This window comes from Pinus tabuliformis, chromosome 5_2 (assembly GCF_031772625.1).
Source record: "Pinus tabuliformis cultivar Carrire ecotype Pingquan chromosome 5_2, CPIR1, whole genome shotgun sequence".
In the NCBI taxonomy this organism is placed as follows: domain Eukaryota; kingdom Viridiplantae; phylum Streptophyta; class Pinopsida; order Pinales; family Pinaceae; genus Pinus; species Pinus tabuliformis.
This window is the reverse complement of record NC_142306.1, coordinates 748,747,598-748,760,674: the sequence shown is the minus strand read 5'-3', so window position 1 is coordinate 748,760,674 and position 13,077 is coordinate 748,747,598.

Here is a 13,077-nt window from a genome sequence, read left to right as displayed (position 1 = left end):
TTTATAGGTTGCTTTCTGAGAAATTTCAACGACAATTTCCCTTATTTCCTCATTATATTCAATACTTTTTGTGTGATCATTGTGACCCACAATTCTTTTTATAAGATTTTACAATACAAATTGAAATATCTTCTATAAAGACATGTTCCTTAGAGTTGTGTTGTCTTTTTTTCTCTTTTGTTTCCTTAGTAGTACTCCAGACTAAGTACCATTTTATTTTTTCCCAGATATGAGCTGAGAGTTAGATTGAATGAGAATTTTCTAGATACCTAATTATGTATCCAATGTTGGTTGCCATCTACAATCCTTCTTTTTATTTAGTCTTTTCTGGTGTGTTATATACTATAAAATCATACATTCCAGGTAATGGATTTGCCGAAAAGCTCAAAGACGCTATAACATAATTTTAAGGAATCAACTCATGATAGTTGTCATACCTGTTTTCCTATAAAAGTTATGGTCACATCATTACTTGTTTTTACATAATGAAAATAATGAACTACGATGTAAGTTACCATAAGGAAATTTATCTATTCCACCTGAGCCCGATGTTATTTTCCAACAACTTTCTTTAAATTTTGTGACAAGATTATATCCTATGAAATGAGTTATTTGAGAATTAGAAATTGGTTAATGGTCACTCCATATTTACTTACTAGATGTAGAAGGTTTGCCCCTCATGTTTACTTAACCCATATCACTAAGCTATAATTCCTTATGAAAATTCACTAGATCATTCATATGGTAAAATATTTCGCTTGACAATCCATGTTGTTCATGTTTCCATCATCCCAAGTGTTATGAATTTTAAGTGTACAAGAACATTATAAAATTATTAGGACTTACTTATGTTCTTTTGAATGATATATTATAGTACAATTCACTTAGCTGGTCAAGTTTTCTCTTCTTTATTTCCTTTTTTATAATTTTATTACCCATTTGGTCACTACCACGATATCTAGTCATATTTCTATTAGACACTTCATTAGCTATGAGTTGAAATGCCCATCTAGCTGCTAAGACTCTCTCCATACTTCCTTGTCTAATGTGCACTTAATCCTTTTATGTTACCTTTTCCATCCAACAATGTATTTAAGATGACAGGTTATTATAATTGCTCTAGCCTTATTACTATCATGACACCAAATATAAGCCTAGCAGTCTAGAGGGTTCATGAAATGTTTCCTTTGAAGGTAAGTACTAATGTTATCGTCAACAAGTGATCAGAAAATTCATTTTCAGGATAAATATTTACAACAGTTGTATGGATACTTTACCATTCTTAGTTTAGTGGTGATTCCCATTAGGCCCAAAGGTTGAGCCTTAGCTCTGGTACCATCTGTCACATCTCTCATTATTTGCCCATTTTTTATTTTATTTTACTGCAGCCATACTATATCCTTTCCCTAGGTTCTTGTATTACATAAAGAATTTCAACACCTTGTCATCAAACTTTGAACTTTGCAAGTGAATAAAAGTCTATCCCCTTTTCCATGTTTCTATCCCTTGCAAGAAGTGTAAACTATATCCATGTCTTGGTGATAGGGTTTAGATGGTTCAGTTTATAAGTGGGATACTCATATAACCTAAGCTTGAAATAACTCACTTGTGACTTTTCCTCTAATGTACACATGTGTATATAGATATATGTGATAGGTCACATATAGGGTTTTTCCATCATACCATTGTAATTTTTCTCCCTAACTATTGCTTAACCCTTGCATAAGTCCTCCTCCACCTTACCCTAAATTAGCTACATATAGTGCTTATGGCATGCTATTGTATTAATCTAAGTAGGCCCATGTATTTACATATCATTTCTCATTTTTAACTAATGTAGAGGGTACATGAATATTTAATCTAATGTATGATACCTATTGTATATATATGAATTTCACAATGAACCTTAGTTTTTTTTTTCTGAAGCAAGAGTCAATCCTTCTATTTCATTAATTCAAAACAAAGTTACGTAATGTACAAAAATCAGTCCGTTTATAAGAACTCCGGATAAAGGTTTCCCTACCAATAGCAAAAACCCCCCTCCCAACACCAGACATCGCCAAACCCGTGGGAAACAAACTCAGAAGTCGAGGGAAAAGACAATCCCCCGTCCACACATGCCGTGCTAGATGGAAGAGGGAAAAGATGCGTCTTCGGGAAGAGTGGGAAAACCCACTTGGCCCCACTGGATCCAATGGTTAGGATCCATATCACGCAACCAAACATGACTAAACTATAGTGTGCAATGGAGGGTGGTTTTCAAATCTTCCCCTTGCCACGTGTTGTAAACGCTATGGAATCGCTTCCAAAAAAGCAAAACCGCTAACCACTCAAGCAACATGCGATCACCGACAAACCAACTAGGGCGAGGTTTTCCAACCTGAAAGCAGAAAAGGGGGTAAATACCGACAGTCGAAAAATCTAACCTCCCGACCAGCTATTCTTCCTACGGACACTGAATCCGAGACTGCGTTGATTTGGAAAATGAAACAACATGATGCCGTCTGAAAAACTGGGAATTCCTATTAACATACTCTGGGTAGAATAACAGTTGAACTTTGCTTGCCCTCCTACAAAGTATATTCTTAAAGGTTGTGGAAGCTATTGTTGGGAAATATCAATTCATGCTTGTCACCCTGCCTCAATATCGAAAAAATTCTCTATCCTCTATAGCTTGTTCATCACAGAGAGCCTTTAAATGGCTCTGGGCATCTCCTGCCACTTTTTCGCCATCCTGCATTCTGCATTATACACACTTTGTCTAGCCAATATGTCTGCTATCTTATTGGCATTTCAATGAACATGGTTGAAACTAACAGTTCAAAGTCCTTGGAGGTGTACTTGAATTCTTTGGTAAACCTAGATTAGTCTACAATGATTTGAGACTTTCTCCAATCGAGTCCCACAGCTTATTCTTTTCACAAAGTTAATGGTTATTTCTAAGTCCGTTTCTATTATGACATTTGAGCTATCATTCTGAATCAGAAACTCTAGACATTGTTCCAGAGCCATTAATTCTACCATATTTTTTGTGGCTCTACCTAAATGGCAATGGAAGATAAAGATAATACAACCCTCTTCATCTGTTAATACTCCTCCAAAACCAGCTGTTCTCGGGTTGCCTTTTGGGGCACCATCAATGTTGAATTTCAGATAGCTTTTCAGTGGAGGATGCCAGAAATCCTTCTCTGTATCCATAGCTATATCCTTTCTTTTTAGTCCTTGGGGAATAATCCCTTGCGTTCCCAGTTGTCTTGTTTTTATGAATCCACATTAATAAACAATTGACTTTGCTCATACTTATTTATAATTAGAGAACATTATAAAATTTACAATAATGATTTCAAATTAAAATAATGATTTTAAATATATTTGGATAAATAAATTTTCCATATAACAATGTCTTTTTCCTCACTTTAAATTTAACTAGGTAATAAAACATTTTATATTTATCATGGATTTGTTACTTTTCATCGAATCAATAAGACGAAAAGATAGTAAATTAAAAATGGACTAACTCCATGTCAATGATTAACCTAACTTATTACATCTGTTGAGATTTTTTGTTTGGAGCAAAATAGGAAAAATCTCAGCTGATGACAACAATAGAAATTCAGTTCCTAGATTAGCTCCATGTTGTTGGGAGGGAGTTAATGCCTCCTATATTTGATGTGAGGGAGTTAATGAGGCTGTTAGATTCTCTATGCTATATAACAGGCAATCATTCGGATGGTTTGCGAAGAGGGTGAGAGTTTTTTGAGGATTTCATTATGTAATCTCCAGTTTGAATAATAAAATTGTCGATGCCTATGTTGTGTGGACGTAGCCCAGATTGGTTGGGTGAACCACGTTAAAAGCTGTGTTTACTGTGCATGATTAATTCTGCTATGTTATTTGTTGTTTAATTTAGCTGTGCATCACTCCAACAATTTGTATCAGAGCACGTTGGAGGAGAGGCACTGCTGGAGGTGGAGCGCTGGTTGTGCTAGAATGCTGAGTGAGTTTGGTTGCTGTTCAAGTGTAGATTGCTGTTTGAAGTGGAGCAGAGGTTGTTGTGCGGTGATACCTGAAATACCTGGTGCGTTCGAAGTGGAGCAGAGGTTGCTATGTGCACTGATACCTGGTGCGTTTACTGTGCGGTGTGCCTGAATGGTATGTCTTAATGCGTGGAGCCTGATTTCTTAAATATTACTATGCATATTTGAATTGTGTGGTGCATTGTATCGATAGCTACCCACTAGAAATTCCAGAATTCGAGAAGATCGGGAATTGAATGTAGGACAATATAGATCATCCTGGTTATGACTTCTTCCATTGGTCTTCGCTTGGTTGTGTATTTCAGTAATAAATGTATATTTTCAGTGATAAATCTTCGCTGTTATGCACTATAGATTCGGATAGCAAGTGTGTTCTAGCCTTGGTTCAATGATCGGGTTTGATAAACACCTCTGTTTCGGACATTTGGTAATCGTGTAATATTTGTGCTTTGCTTCCTAAGTATAAATGGTGGACCGCCGTCTTATATATTACGATTAAGTGGCAGCAGTTCTGAGAATTGGAAGTTTTGGGTCGAGGCACAGCATAATCAAATAAAAGGAGCTCTGTGTTTGTTCATTATTCACGTTTTTTGATTCCGGTAGGCGGTTTAACTTCTACTGTTTGTGAATAGCAGAATATGAACACTGTCTTCTATTGTTGCAAGTAACGAATGCATTTGCTGTTGAGATTTTCTATGAAACTATTTATGGCAAAACTGTAAATAAAACATTGGTTTATTGGTGTAATTCATTGGTGGATGCTCAGTACCGAAAGCACTTCTGTAATTTCAGAGTAATTTCTCAGTGGATGCTCAGTTTTTTATACTGCATTTTTTCACAGCAATAAGTCAGTTTTTTTTTGTTGTGTAAAAATAAAGGCATAGGCAGTTTGGTTTAAATTGCTAGTATTTAAAGTATTGGTTTTGGAGATTATTGTGTTTTTTGATACAAATGGCGAAAACTCAAAGTGCCCGGTTTGAAATTGAGAAATTTAATGGCAAGAATAATTTTGAGATCTGGAAGGTGAAGATGCACAATCTGCTGGTTCAACAAGGTGTGGCGAAAGCACTGTTGGGGAAAAACAAAAGGCCTCCTTCCATGACGGAGGATGAATGGGATGAGATGGACGATAGAGCTCTGAGCACAATTCGGTTATGTCTGGCGGACGATGTTCTGTTCAACATTGTGTCAGAGAAAACCGCCGCAGGCTTGTGGTTGAAGCTTGAGAAGCTCTATATGACGAAATCTTTGACAAATCGGATTCTCCTGAAACGGCAGCTTTACGGTTTGCGGATGAAAGAAGGTACCTCAATTGCTGATCACCTGAATGTTTTTAATACCTTACTGGTGCAATTAGACAGTCTAGATGTGAAATTTGATTCAGAGGATAAGGCAATAACTCTATTATGTTCATTGCCTGAATCCTGGGATCACTTTGTTACTTCCATAAGCTTTAGTACATTAGACATCCTTGAGTTTGACGATGTTGTTGGAGCCTTGTTGGCTGAGGAGATGAGGAAGAGGTCGAATGCAGACACCTCTACATCAGAGGTAATGATGGCCAGAGGTCGCTCAAGAGAGAGACACTCTGGGGGAAAGCATAACGACTCTCGCTCAAAGTCCAAAGGAAAGAAGCCAAAGGTGAAGTGCTGGCATTGTGGCAAGGCTGGACATCTGAAAAAGGATTGCTGGAAGTGAAAGCAGGCTGCTAAAGAAGGCTCTTCGACAGAAAAGAAGGAAGCCAACACCACAGATACAGGTTCAGTATCTGGTTCAGGTATGAGTGATGAGGTATTGTCTGTTAATGTTTCAAAACATGATCAACATTGGTTGTTAGATTTTGGGGCATCTAACCACATGTGTATACATAGAGATTGGTTTAAAACATATATATCAGTTGATGATGGAGTCGTGTACATGGGTAATGATGTCACGTGCAGTATTGTTGGAATAGGAAGTGTACAACTACAAATGTTTGATGGCACAACCAAAATGTTAACTGATGTGAGGCATGTACCAGATTTAAGGAAAAATTTGATTTCATTAGGAGCACTTGATTCAAATGGATATAAAACTGTAATTCAAGGTGGAGTAATGAAAATTTACAAAGGCATCTTACTAGTTATGAAAGCTAAGAAAGTAGGAAATCTATTTCAGTTAGAAGGTAGAACTGGGTCAGATCATGTGTGTGTGTCTGAACATGACAATAGTTCCATTCACTTATGGCATCAAAGATTGGGGCAGATGAGTGAAAGAGGATTGAAAATTTTGGCTGACCGAAAGTTACTTCCTAATCTAAGATCTGGAAAATTGGATTTTTGTAAACATTGTCTGTTTCGTAAACAAAGTAAACAAAAGTTTAAAACAGGAAAACATACTAGGAAAGGCATACTTGATTATATCCATTCAGATGTTTGGGGTCCAACCCCTACAGCGTCATATGGTGGCTCATCATATTTGGTATCATTCATTGATGACTTTTCTAGGAAGGTCTGGGTCTACATGTTGAAGAGAAAGTCTGATGTTTTTTCAGTTTTCAAGCAGTTTAGAGCATTGGTAGAAAACAACACTAGTAGAACAATAAAGTGTTTAAGAACTGACAATGGTGGTGAGTTTACTTCCAAGGAGTTTGACAGCTATTGCAAGGATGCAGGGATCGAGAGGCATAAGACCACGATTTATACTCCTCAGCAAAATGGAGTTGCTGAACGCATGAACAAGACTCTTCTAGAGAGAGCAAGGTGTATGTTGAGTAACGCTGGGTTGCAAAAGGAGTTGTGGACAGAAGCAGTGGCAACAGCTTGTCCATCAACGGCAATAGGCTGCAAGATTCCGCAAGAGGTATGCAAAGGACACCCTTGTGACTATTCTAAACTCAGAGTGTTTGGTTGTGATGCATATGCTCTAGTGCCTAAACATCAGCGAACTCAATTAGATCCGAAATCGAAAAGGTATGTCTTTGTTGGGTATGGTGATGGAACAAAAGGATTTAGATTGTGGGATTCTACTACCCGCAAAATCATCATCAACAGAGATGTAAAGTTTGATGAATCCTCTCTTGTACAGTTAGATGTAAATAGTAGATTGAAACAGGATGATGTATCTGATTTCCAGCATATTCAGTTTGACAGCATTTCTAATGATAGTCATAACGACCATAGTTCAGATTCTAGTCATGAACAGGTTTCAGAATCATATTATGAACAGGGTTCAGATGGAGGTCATGAACAGGTCTCAGATGGCGATCATGAAGAAGTTCCTACAGATGATAGAAAGCCAATTGTGGAAGCACCAGAAACATTCTTAAGGAGGTCTACAAGGATCAAACGCCCTCCGAGAAGGTATGATGATCATGTTACTTCAGTTTCTTTGATCGCTAATGATGATGAACCTTTGTGTTATCAGGAAGCTGTAGAAGGTTCAAATAGTGACAAATGGAAAGCAGCCATGAAGGAAGAAATGATGGCCTTAGGTAAGAATGGCACGTGGGATCTGGTTGAACTTCCCAAAGGCAGGAAACTGTGGGATGCAAGTGGGTGTTCAAGGTGAAACAGGGTGTGAATGATACGGAAGACAGGTACAAAGCGAGGCTGGTTGCAAAAGGGTTTTCTCAGAAAGCTGGCATAGACTTTCATGAGATTTTTTCACCAGTGGTTAAAATTGTTTCAATTAGAATTGTGTTAGCATTGGTGGCTTTGTTTGATTTAGAGTTGCAGCAATTAGATGTTAAGACTGCATTTCTACATGGAGACTTAGATGAGGAAATATATATGGAACAACCGGAAGGGTTTGTTCAACATCGCAATGAGAAATTTGTCTGCAGGCTCAAGAAGTCATTATATGGCCTGAAGCAGTCGCCTCGGCAGTGGTATAAGGAGTTTGATTCTTTCATGTTGAGTCAGAAATATGTAAGAAGTGAATATGATCATTGTGTTTACTTTAAGCAGTTAAATAATGGCATGTTCATTATCTTAGTGTTGTATGTTGATGATATGCTTTTAGCAAGCAAAAGCATTGAAGAAATCAATAGGTTGAAGACTCAGATGGCAAGGACGTTTGATATGAAAGATCTAGGAGCAGCAAGACAGATTTTGGGCATGGAGATTTTCAGAGACAGGAGCAATGGTAAGCTATGGCTATCACAACAGAAGTATGTTGAGAAAATACTTTTGATGTTTGGTATGAATAATGTGAAGCCTGTGTCAGTCCCTTTAGCTTCCCATTTTAAGCTTTCTTCGAGTTTATGTCCTAATACAGATGAAGAAAAGGATTATATGTCTCGAATTCCATATGCCAATGTAGTAGGGTGTTTAATGTATGTGATGGTTTGTACTCGACCAGATATTTCACATGCAGTTGGGGTTGTCAGCAGGTACATGGCAAATCCGGGTAAAGAACACTGGTCAGCAGTGAAATGGGTGCTTCGGTACTTGAGAGGCACAAGTAGTTATTGTATTTCTTACAATAAGAGTAGTGAATTTGTTTGCGGATATGTTGATTCCGATTTTGCAGGTGATTTGGATAAGAGAAGATCAACTTCAGGGTACGCATTTACTCTTGCAGGTGGAGCTATAAGCTGGATGTCAAAGCTACAGAATATTGTTGCTTTATCCACTACTGAAGCAGAATACATTGCTGCTTCTCATGCTTGCAAAGAGGCGGTTTGGTTGAAAGGTTTGCTTGGTGAGTTTGGTAGGTTACAGGACAACATCAGGTTACTTTGTGATAGTCAAAGTGCAATACATTTGGCTAAGAACCCGGCCTATCATAGTAAATCAAAGCATATTACAATTAAGTACCATTTTGTACGACAGGTTATCACTGAAAGGGGAGTCTCTCTTGAAAAGGTGCATACAAAGGAGAACTGTGCAGACATGTTCACGAAACCAGTTTTGTTGGAGAAGCTTCGCTGGTGTTTGGCTTCTCTTGGCTTGCAGAAAAAATAAAATAATAATAATAGGGCATCAGGCGAATTGTTGTCAAGGTGGAGATTGTTGAGATTTTCTGTTTGGAGCAAAATAGGAAAAATATCAGCTGATGACAACAATAGAAATTGAGTTCCTAGATTAGCTCCAGTTTCTTGGGAGGGAGTTAATGCCTCCTATATTTGATGTGAGGGAGTTAATGAGGCTGTTAGATTCTCTATGCTATATAACAGGCAATCATTCAGATGGTTTGCGAAGAGGGTGAGAGTTTTGTGAGGATTTCATTATGTAATCTCCAGTTTGAATAATAAAATTGCCGATGCCTATGTTGTGTGGACGTAGCCCAGATTGGTTGGGTGAACCACGTTAAAAGTTGTGTTTATTGTGCATGATTAATTCTGCTGTGTTATTTGTTGTTTAATTTAGCTGTGCATCACTCCAACAACATCGTGTTGAATATTTCTATATTTAAAACACCCTTTTTATTTAGATAAATATTCAATACTATGCATTAAATTAATGATTAATTTATTATTTATTATTTTGTTTATTAAATAAAAATAATACAATATTTAATTTTAAAAATTAAAAAATAATAAACCAATACTTTACTTTCTCTATATTACATAATACACGTTAACACCATTACCATTACATAAAGGAGAATGCAATACAAGGCATTTCGAAAAATATAGAAAAAATATTGAAGTTCGAATTGTGAGTCTTAAAATAAAATAAGAAGGGCTGCACCGCAGCAACTCCCTGCTTTGAGGGGGAGGTTCAAGAAAATATGTAGTATTAGAAAACATGAACCCTTCCAACCCCTTTGGGGGGGCTGTTAGACCATCCCATAATTATCAGCCAGATCCACTCATAGTGATAATCATAGACAGAAGGTAATTGCCTGTTGTCATTGTTGATAGTGGCTGCTACTCATTGCTTGAAGGTCATCGCTAGAAGCTCTATCCATAGCTAGTCATAGCCAGTCTCATAGCTACTACCTGTTGTGTCTGACGTGCCCATTGTGGTGTTGCAACAAGAGGATCTGCAACTTCTATTGAATTTGTAGCAACATCCTCAACAAGAGGATCTGCAAATTCTATTGGATTTGTAGCAGCATGCACATGAATATGTAGATTAAGTGATTTGATTACTGTAATGTCTATAAAGCTCATATAGGTTGATTACAACTGTTCCTATGATTGCTTGATTAGGTAAACACGATACACACTGCTTTACCTGGTACTTATCTCATAAACTAATGGGAATAGATGGGGTTGGGTACTAAGAACATTATGTAATTGGAATAGCTCTTGTTATCTTGATACATGTCAAAAGAGCTGAATACTTCGATCTGTTCTTTGAATTATGCATATTATCAATATCCTTTATTCCCATAGGTCAAAAGTATACATCTATCTGTAACTTGATCAAATTGGGCAGTAGAATTAGTAGTATTAAGACCATTGCTCAGATTATACATATATAAGATACTCCATATTCAAGGTCTTATGCAATTACTACTACCATACAATGAAACTCAATTGGGATCTTCCATATGCCATAAAATTCACCACAAAAAACTCATAATATCAATAAGTTCAAGATTCCTAATTTTCTCCCTAATAAATAGTCAAGACATGAAAGTTGCAACCATATATTAAATTATGGAGAGGAGTTTCTATCTAATAGAACAAATGGCTAGTGGCCACAGACCAACTGCTATCATTAGAGAGAAAATAAGGTACCTCAACCATGTTGTCTGCCTGCCATTACAATAGGGAAGGCTCAACAACGCAAATAGACTTTGTGTAAACTTTGAGGCCCACAAGGTAATAAGAATAATGAATTTAACCTGAAAATAAACAAACCTAGAAAATTTGAGCATCAAAGAATTATGCCTCTTTCTCTTCTGAGACATCAGAAGGATCTGATGCATTAACATCCTTGGTTGTTTCCTTGCATTCTTCAGCTGAATTAGCAGAATGTTCTGCAGCATTTGCACAATCTTTTACAGCTTTTGCAGGACCTAGTCCTGCTGACACTTTAACCATAACAGGGCGCAAAATCTTGTCACCAAGAATAAATGCTCCCCTGAATTCTTCAATAATTATGCCTTCTTCAAATAATGTAGAATCCTCGTGCATAATTGCTTCGTGTAGCTTTTACACCAAACAAAACAAAACTTCGTCAGCATAGACAACTAAAATACAGCTTAAAAGAAATTATTCTAGAAAGCAACTCTTACATCATTGAACACTTCTTAATCAAAGGAGGTATTTATGTTGTTTCTCCTCACCATAAAGTTTGGAAAATCATAATTAGACACAAAATAACCATAACAATGTAGAATTAGGGCATGTTATTCATTGAAATCTCAATTAAATAAAACAATAGTTGCCAGATGCATCCAGATTCATATTTACATTTTTAAATGTACAAATGCTTTCATTTTATAGGAAACATTCTGACCTCTTCAACATGATGCCCAGAAAGTGATGATAGATGTTTTCATCGTACATTTCCATGATAGCTAATAATATGCCCAACAAACTTGGAATAGACCTTGGGTTGGATGAAAATAATTCTTTGATATTTCTTACACGTGATAAAAAGACGTGATTAATAAAACTAAGGATGCAACTCCCCAAAATTCGGTTGCCCAATAAAGAAACTACTAAAATATCGAATAGAATGTTATGTAGTTGTGAATAAACAATGTTTTGAAACTTAATCCATTTATTGTTGCACAACCGACCTTCAAAAAATGAGCACAAATGCAACTAGTGTGCACGAAAATCTAAGATCTGTGCATTATGAACTAGTGTTCCTAAACCTCAATTACTGCATCCAGTATATGTTAAAATTCTTGAGTGAAACGTATCTCCAAGTGAAAATTTTCAGCGTCAGATTTAATTCTCAATTCCTTGAAAGATGTCTTTCCCTGCCCCTGTGACATATTGATGCACTGAACAAGGCTACAACATAAATATCCATATATAATTCAGATAAAACGTTATTATCAGTCAAAACTGGAAGCGTGAATTAATGAATACTTCATTAACACCTTGAACAAGAAATCCTGAGAAATTCAAAGTATTAGGATACTTTTATCCAAGGGCTTCATTCAGCAGCCTCTCAGGTAGAAGGCCAGTAAATTAAACCGTCTATTAAGGAACATCAAACAACCAGTTTATGAAAGTTAAAAAAAATGTCTTAATGGAAGTTAATAAAGTTCTATTACAGTTTTCAGAATAGAAGGAATGAATTAAGTGAGTCAAACCATACCCCACCACAGCAACAACCAATGCATCATAGACAATAGCAGCGAGCATAAATGCACCTTATGCTTTACTCATTGTAACCATCTTCCCTTCAGCAACAGTAGGCAACATGCCCCATTTCTATGGCTGATTCTCTGAACTTCCGCTTGTTTAAGAGGATTTCCAATGATCCTTTGGACACTACTCAATCGTGAGCACCATGATCAAGTGCCCACAATGATCTGTGAAGGCTATTCTACAAGCCTCAACAAGATTATTATGAACCTGCCAAGTACAGACTCAACACCATTGCACTTGCAATAAAGCTTAACATTGCCTTCTATAACCAGCAATCATGCAGTTTTATAGATATGGACATGTATTTGATTCTTTAAAAATTCCTAGGTTTCACCCTGTTCATTCAATGACCAATGCCAAATCAGCAAGACGCGAAATTTAAAAGTGACAATTTTCAAATTAAAAGCATAGTCTAGAATATTCATAAAAGGGAAAACACCCCAGTATGAACATAAATCCTAAACGTCAATCTAGACTCTAGAAATAAAAGCAGTGAACAGAAACGATTAGACTAGAAGCAATATTTTTTTTTCAAAATAGAAATAGTGAACAAAAATAATTCGATAAAACGAAATTAATTCCTTGTACAATGACAATAACCACACGTGAAGTTAGGATTTCTCTTCGGTATCCCTTGTTTCCTATTTTGATTACCTTTGTCTCCAGCCTCATAATATCTAGTGATCCAAGATTCAAATAGAACCTTTGATGAATTGGCCATATATTTAAAAATTGGACCAACATGGGGCTATCTGCATGCCAATAAATACCACT